Below are 8,593 nucleotides of genomic sequence, written 5' to 3'. Positions count from 1 at the left end.
AGGACACACAGAACCACCAGCGGCAGCCTCCTGCTGCAGCCACCAAATGCCAACTTCGCCTGCCATAAACAATAGTGATAGACCGTCATACGTAGCTGTGACCCGCCGACCGCCAGTAGAGCGTGCCCCAACCCCTATGTTCCAGGGCATGAACATACTGCTTTCCCAGCAAGCATATCTGTTATCTGGTACAGTATCTTGCCTGTACCACTCAGTAGCCCTTGTCAGGAAAACCTTTAAACCTGACTCCCCCTAATGGCCGCCTTCTCGGCGAGGCCCTGAGATGGATCCCACAGAGAACAAAATATTTACTGCCTGAGGTCCAAGGCAGAAGAAACGAGAAAATCAATTCATACTTACCGAGATTTTCTTTTCCTGGACTGTAACATGGCAGTGGGCACACTATGGGTTAATCCCCCCTGCCTCGTGATTGGACAGGTTTTCCTCTATAAAAACTTACTTCCGCCCCCTGGCCGCCATCTTTGACGTACTGGAGTCTCCCCCAAACAGGGTGGGAAGCTGTGCCCACTGCCATGTTACAGTCCAGGAAAAGAAAATCTCGGTAAGTATGAATTGATTTTCTCGTTTCCTGTTCCTTCCACATGGCAGTGGGCACACTATGGGATGTACAAAAGATCAACACAATTGCTGGGAGGGAAATTTTAATTATCAAGTAGAGCAGACTGCAGAACGGCTGAACCGAAAGCCGAGCATTTTTTCATGAAAACATCGAAATGATAGTGTTTAGCAAACGTATGAAGGGAGGACCAGACTGCCGCCTTGCAGATGTCTTCCGCCGAAGCCCTGGAATGGAATGCCCAGGACGCAGCCAATGCCCTCGTGGAGTGCGCTTTTACATTAGAGGGTACACTGTCTTGTTGAGAGTTATAAGCCAGATGTATGCATTGCTTGATCCAATTGGCTATTGTCGACTTGGAAGGCTGAGTTCCTGCTTTGTTCCCAGAGGGGATCACCAGGAGGGATTCGGTCTTCCTGACGGTCTTGACTCTATCTAAATAGATAGACAGACATCTAATGACATCCAGAGTGTGTAGACGTATTTCCTCATCCGACTTCGGATCTTGGAAGAAGGATGGCAGTATGATATCTTGGGATGTATGAAAGTCGGAGAGTCTTTTAGGGCGAAACTCGTCTGCTGTTTTTAAGATAACTCTGTCTTGTAAGAAAGAAAGTTTGCCTTCTTGTATTGACAGGGCTTGCAGCTCGCACACTCGCCTTGCTGAAGTAATCGCTAGAAGGAAGCACATCTTGAGTGTCAGAAACTTGAGGGGTACTGTGTCCAAAGGTTCGAAAGGTTCCTTAGTTAAGGAGTTTAGGACTAAGTTGAGGTCCCAAGGGGGAACGATTGAGCGGACTCTAGGTCTGAGTCTTCTTAACCCTTGGAAAAATCTTTTCACCAGGGCATGTTGAGCCCAAGGAGTTTCGGAGAAATGAGATATAGCCGAAACCTGGCCTTTAAGAGTGGAATTGCTGAGGCCTCTATCAACCCCTTGCTGAAGGAACTCTATAAGCTTGATTTCTGATAGGTTTTGGTGATTCAAGTCATTAGATTTTCCCCAGTCCAGAAATTTCTCCCATACCGTGAAATACTTTTGGATGGTGGAAGATTTCCTTGCTGCTAAAAGTGTGGAAATGGAGTTAGCAGATAACCCAGATGATCTCAGGTTCCTCCTTTCAAGAGCCATGCCGTCAAGTGTAGTCTCTCGGGATGAGGATGGAAAATTACCCCCTGGCTGAGGAGATCCGGGAGGACCGGAAGGGTGAGAGGTTGTTCGACTGCTAGTCGTAGGAGGAGAGGAAACCATGGTCTCCTTGGCCAGAGTGGGGCTACTAACACCACCTCCGTTCGATCCTCTTTGATCTTGTCTAAGATCCGGGGAATCAGGGGAAATGGAGGGAAGAGGTATGGTCTGTGGAAGTTCCATGTTATTGAAAATGCATCTTTGAATGCTGCCCCTTTGTCCAGGCCCCAAGACACAAAGGTTGCCAGTTTCGTGTTTCTGCTCGTTGCCATTAGGTCTAGGGCAAAAGGACCCCATTTTGATTGGATGAGGAGGAATGCTTTTTGGTTTAGTTCCCATTCTCCCGGAATCGCATGTGAGCGGCTCAATTTGTCTGCTAGAGAGTTCTGACAGCCTGGGACATGTACTGCTTTTAGGTCTGTCAGGTGGAGTTCCACCCATGAGTACATATGAGTGGTCAAGGTTAATAGCTCTCGTGATTTTGTTCCACCTTGTTTGTTGACGTAAGTCACCGCCGTCATGTTGTCTGACCTGATCCGTACAGCTTTCCCTTGGACTAGGTGTTGGAATTTGAGGAGACTTAGGAAGATGGCTTTCAATTCCTTCCAGTTGGACGATTTGCGTTTCTCTTCCTTGTTCCAGTTCCCCAATACCCTGTGATTCTCTAGGTGTGCCCCCCATCCTGTCTTGCTGGCATCCGTTGTGATGGTTATCCAATTTTTTGGAAGAAGACAAATGGGTTGTAGGAGATTCACTTCCTGTAGCCACCAGTTGAGAGATGCCATGGTAGCTGGGCTTAAACTGATGAGTTGATTGGGGTTCATATAGTCGTGGTCCCAATTCGAGAGAAACTCCCTCTGGAGTGCTCTGGTGTGCATTCTGGCCCACTTGACGCATTCTGATGTGGATCCTAGTTTCCCCAAGATTTGTTGGCATATTCGTGCTGTTGTCATGGGGAATCGAGTGAGGGCTAGGACCGCTTCTCTGATCTCTGGAATCTTCCTTGTTGGGAGGCTTAAGGATAGAGTCCGAGTGTTTATCAGGACTCCCAGAAATTCTAATTCTTGAGTAGGTTGAGTGTGGCTCTTTTCCCAGTTGATCAACCAGCCCAGGCTCTGAAGATATGCAGAGGTTGTAAGAAGGTGGGCCCTCAGAAGATCCCTGTTGGGGCATATGATTAGGAGATCGTCGAGGTAGGCGAAAATTTGTATTCCTGCTAGTCTCAGATTGGCTATCACTGGTGCCAGGATCTTGGTGAATATTCTTGGGGCCGTCGCGAGTCCAAAAGGTAGGGCACGGTATTGAAAGTGTCGGTTTAGTATGTTGAACCTCAGGTATTTCCTGTGGCGCTTTGTTACTGGGATGTGCAAGTAAGCGTCTTTCAGGTCCAGCTTTACTAGCCAGTCCCCTTGTTCTATGCAATGGGATATTGACTTTAGGGTCTCCATTCTGAAGGAGGGAATATGAAGATTGCGGTTGAGCAATTGTAGGTTCAGAATTACTCTGAATTCTCCGTTTGCTTTTCTCCGGAGAAACAAGTGGGAGTACAGACCTTGGTGCCTTTGGTCCCTGGGAACTACAGATATTATCTTTTTTTCTAGTAGTTCTCGTATGATGAAGGTTAGTACTTTCCTTCCTTCTGGGGACATACGTCTGTCTGAAGACATAAAATTGGTAGGTGGGAAGCTTTTGAATTCCAAGTTGTATCCGTCTGATACTATGTCTGTTACCCAAGTGTCTTTTATTTCCCGAGCCCACTCCGTCTTGAAAAGAGAGAGTCTGCCTCCTACAATGGACTGAGGGGCTCCAAGACCTTCATGCCCTTTTTTCCTGTTTTTGGACACTCTTCCCAGGAAAGGACTGGTCTTTAGGTTTCCACTGTCTGGAAAAAGGTTTGCCTGGTTTGTATTGTTTGGCATCTTTGAAATTGGGTCTAGAGATGAATCTGCCTCTGACCTGTCTCCCATCTCGTCTATCCTGAGGGAGAAAGGGTGATTTCCCTGCGGACATTTTGGATATAATTTGATCCAATTCTGGTCCGAACAGTAGGTTACCCCTAAAAGGTAGGGAGCAAAGGTTGTGCTTGGATTGCGGGTCCGCGTTCCAGTGTCTTAACCAAAGACCTCTCCTCGCGGTTACTGACAGACTCATGGATTTCCCTGCCAGTTTGACCACATCCATGGATGCTTCGGCTACAAAATCGTTCGCCACCTTGATATCTTGTAGCATGTGGGCCAGTTTGCTCCTGTCTTCGCCTTTTTTAATAGCTTCTTCCAGTTCCTGTAGCCAGATATTGTTGGCTCTGGTGACAGAGGTAATGGCCACGGCAGCTTTGCAAGTAGCTCCTCCTGCTACGTAAGCTCTTTTGAGTGAGGCATCTTGCCTCCTTTCCATGGGGTCTCGAAGTGAGACACCTTCGTCCACTGGAAGTGTGGTTCTTCTGGCCACGCGAGTGATCGCTGCGTCCACTTTGGGAGCGAATTCCCAGGCTTTGGATTGGTCTGATGGAAAGGGGAACATCTTTCTGAATCTTCTTGAAACAGTGAATTTTCTATCTGGATTTTCCCATTCAGAGTCTACTGTCTTCTTAATAAATTCATGGATAGGAAACAAATGGTTTTTCTTTGCTATGGATTTGAACATTTTGTCTTTTTTGGTTGGAGATTGTGATTTATCTTCCAAATCCAAGGTTTTCCTTAAAGCTTTGATTAAGGGCTCTACTAGATCTGTGTTGAAAGCTGAATCCTCTATGGTGGAACTGGTGGTTGATAGCTCTCCATCTGATTCTGGGCTATCCCTCCTTAGTTCGACACTTCGGCCTTCCAGACTGCTGCCTTGCAGATGTCCTCCGCCGATGAATGCTGCACCTTCTGGAGCTTCAATAGCAATAGGTGTTGGTTGGTCTAAACCGCTGAGATGGGGGCTGATATTTTTAAGCACGTTATCCGTCACTTGTGTAACCATATCAGCCATGGATTTGTTAAATGACTCCTTCATCCAAGACATGAACTCATTGAATTGAGCCGGATTCCCTTCCGGATTCTGTATGCATTTGGCACAGGAATTGCTGTCTGGCAAAGCTGGATCGTTGCAGGAAGCACATTGTCTCCTATTGGATTTTCTTCTCTGACTTCCAGGAGAGCTCCTGTCAAGAGAAGAATACAATTAGCACTGTTTAAGTTAAGCAATGTATATTCCCATGTGAAAAGACATCCAATCTTCGCCTCTCGTAATAACTCACCCCCTTGAGCCCGAATGAGAGCGTCTGGAACTCATTGAGAATAATCCTAATTCTGACCCTGGAAGGAGAGGAACATATGTACCAGGGTGTCCTGCTCATTCATGTGGGCTTAACGTAAAAAACAGAGGTGTACTTACAGTTGTACCCTCTGAACCGCACAAAGGCACTTCAGGCAAACAGTTGTCTTACCAGTCTGGCAGCTTGAGGGGGAGATGGCGCCCAGAATTTAAATTTTTTCGCGCCAATCTGCTTCCGTGCGTCATTTCCGCTCGTTTTCGCGCCCTGGCGTCAATACGAGCGTGCGTCAGCGTGCGTCCGCGTAGATGCGCCCGCGTCCATGCGTTCGCGCGCCCGCGAAACACGCTGGCGTCCGTCGCCATGTTGGCTGTGGAAGCAACGGTGTCTTATTGCGCATGCGCCGTTTGCACGGCATTGCGTCTGACCGCACCGGGGGCACAATTTGGCCATAAGCCCGTCGGCTTCTCCAAGAGCTCACACAAGGATAAAACAAACCTCGGCTCAGGAGCTTCAGCAGGAGAGAGGCAGTCTGCTGGACATCAGGGGGGAGCGACAGGAGGAAAAAAGATGGCGGCCAGGGGGCGGAAGTAAGTTTTTATAGAGGAAAACCTGTCCAATCACGAGGCAGGGGGGATTAACCCATAGTGTGCCCACTGCCATGTGGAAGGAACAGGAAACAAAAGACACCTGTGTAGGGGAGTGGGGAGGCTTTAAAGTCTTTGGGAGGGGAGTTTCTTCTGTCTGGGGTCAAGGGGAGGAGCTTACCCACGCGTAGCTGACATGGAGATGGCCAAGGAAAGATCCTTTCTGCTCTGATAAGCAAATTATTTTATTTTGAAAGAAAGTGCAGGTTAAGTCTACAAAAGGTAATAATAAATAAACTAAATAAAGACATATGCCAAGGTTAAGACGTTGACCAAGATGGATTTATGAGAACCATGTAAATTAATTTTAAAGGCCAGAATAAACTATGCATTTTAAAAAAAAAGTACCAATACAAAGAAGTGAGTAAGATTTCACCTGTTTTACCTTATTTTGCTTCTTTCTTTCTTGTATGTGATTATTTCAAAATGTTACTTTCTAATTTCCAACAATAATGCGTGCTTTGTTTACCTCCTGCTTCTTTTCGAGTAGAATATTCATTTCTCTGTGCAAGCAAAATGGAACCAGATTAAATAAGTGTATTTTGAAGGGAAAAAGGTTTTGTGGGAATCTGGATTAAGGAAAACTGGGTTTAATTTGTGCAGCCTACATATTTTTGTATTTTATCTCTCGAATTTGAAAATTCCAATTTTCACTTCGACCCTTTATAAATCTGCCCCTAAGAATTGCAAAATTTGCAACAGGTTTTAGGAGAAGATAAGGAGAATCAAGAGTGAAACAATGTCTTTGTAGGACTTATGTTTTGACCATGGATCCCCAGATGGCGGATGAATATTCTCAATATTTTATTAACTTTGGTTTTATATTCAGCTTTGCATTGCATTGAAACTGGGCATTGATAGACTTGTTACAGGTGTGATTCCTGAATATAAACACATCCTTCATTTAACCTGCTCAGGAATACGTAGCCAACTTACAAACTTTAAGTATATTCCAAGCATAGGTATAAAACCTTCTTTAATTAGATATAAAAAAAAAAAACTTACAATGTATTATAAATGCAAGAGCTCAAAGTCTAAAGCCAAGTCCCGGTTTGTATGGAAAGGAAGATGCTGGCTCCCCCCTCCATCTTAAGTCCCTAGTCCTAGCACTTATAAGCAAATTCTGCTAGTAATTTCTAGCATGAAAAGTGGTTTAAAAAGCTGTTGAAAAGATTGTAGCAGTCAACCGTAGTTTTTATGTGGCATTTCAGAATTGTACTTGGCTACACATATTATCATTACATTGTTACACAGCTTTACAAATACAATAATTTTACTTAGTGTACTGTGGCATTAAAAAGGCGATGTCTGGACAATTAGAACACCATTATTTTTTATGAGCCTTTATGGATATGCCCCAAAGCTTACGGTGTGTGCTGTGGATTTGAATTCAAAGGAGTAATTGTACCTAGAGCTGCATTCATTGCATTACACAGCTATAATCACACGATAAACTCTTACTGTACCTATGGCCCACAAAATTCTTATTGCTATACAAAGGGAGTTCTCTGCAGATAGTATCCCAAAGATGAACTTTAAATGTACCTACGCACAAAAGCAGCTATTCTGAAACCCGATGTTCTGCTGATTTAGTCTGTGGACCCATTAACCTGCCATCTGGTTCCAACTAAACATCCTTAGTAAAATGTGAGTAAAATCCCAGTACTTCTACTGCTTTGTGGTCATAGTTAGTGATAAGCAAATAAATTCGCCAGACGCAAATTCTGCATTTCGCCGCCAGCAAATAAATTTACAAAACTGCTGCATAAATTTGCCAGCGAAAAATCTGGCGCATCAAAAAAAATGTTAGCACGTGTTAGAATAGTCGAGCCCATAAAAATTGACGTGTGTCAAAATTATTCGGACGCTCATTGACTTTTATGCATTTGGACAAACTAGGCACACATATAAAAATTGACGCAGGGGTCAAAATTTAAGCACTTCAAAATTATTTTGACACCCATTGACCTCAATGTGTTTAGCAAATTTTTCAAATTCGCCCATCACTAGTTTCAAAATCTTATTTTTGTAATAAGTACGTATTCTAAATGACAGAGTAGCAGTCCAGCACTTTACATTTATTTTATAGCATTTAGAGTAAATATCTGGTTCTTCAAATTTTTTAGCTCAAAAGTGTCATTAGGATAAATTAAAACAATGTTTGTTGCTATTGGCAGGAATCCTTAGAACCCATGTTCACAAATCAACTCATGGAGGCCCATTTAGTAAAGGTTGAATTTTAGTGGTATTAGAGAAATAAAATGCTTAAAGATCTGAATAAAAATACCAAAACCTCTAAAACCTCTAAATATTCGACTTTTTACAGACAAAAATTTGAGTCTTTCGAGATTTATTATGACCCGGGGATGGAAAAAGTCAGAATCTGAAAATCCAACATTTCAGACTTGCAGAATTTGTAAATAAGTCAATGAGAGAGGTCCCTATCCTATTTGGAAGTCTCTGTGGTCTGCTCAAAAATCCCAAAAATTCAGTCTTTTTGGGAAAAAAATCAAGCGATAGGGGAAAAAATTCAGAAAAATCAAATAATTCAGGTTTTTACCCAATTTTATGGAGTTTGTCCCTGATCCGATTAAATCGTCCGTTTTTAATAATAGATGAGGTCAAATTGTGGATTCTAGTTTGGTCGGACATTTTTATTTTAAATTAGATAAATTCGGATTTCGATAAATAACCCCCGTAAATTCTGAAATTGATCAAGAAAAAACTCGAATCACTCGAATCATTTCAGTTTTTGAGCAAAACCCTCCCAAAAAAACTTGAACATCAAGCAGGCTGTACATCTCTTCAAATGATTCAAAAGACCTCTGCCATTGACTTCTACAGGACCTCGACAGGTTTTAAGTGGGTATTTTCGGATTTGAGCTATTTCCAGGGTCGGGGCATAATAAATCTCAAATATTCTAGGT

This window comes from Xenopus laevis, chromosome 6L, assembly GCF_017654675.1.
Source record: "Xenopus laevis strain J_2021 chromosome 6L, Xenopus_laevis_v10.1, whole genome shotgun sequence".
NCBI classification, from domain to species: Eukaryota; Metazoa; Chordata; class Amphibia; order Anura; family Pipidae; genus Xenopus; species Xenopus laevis.
This window is presented reverse-complemented; position numbering follows the sequence as displayed.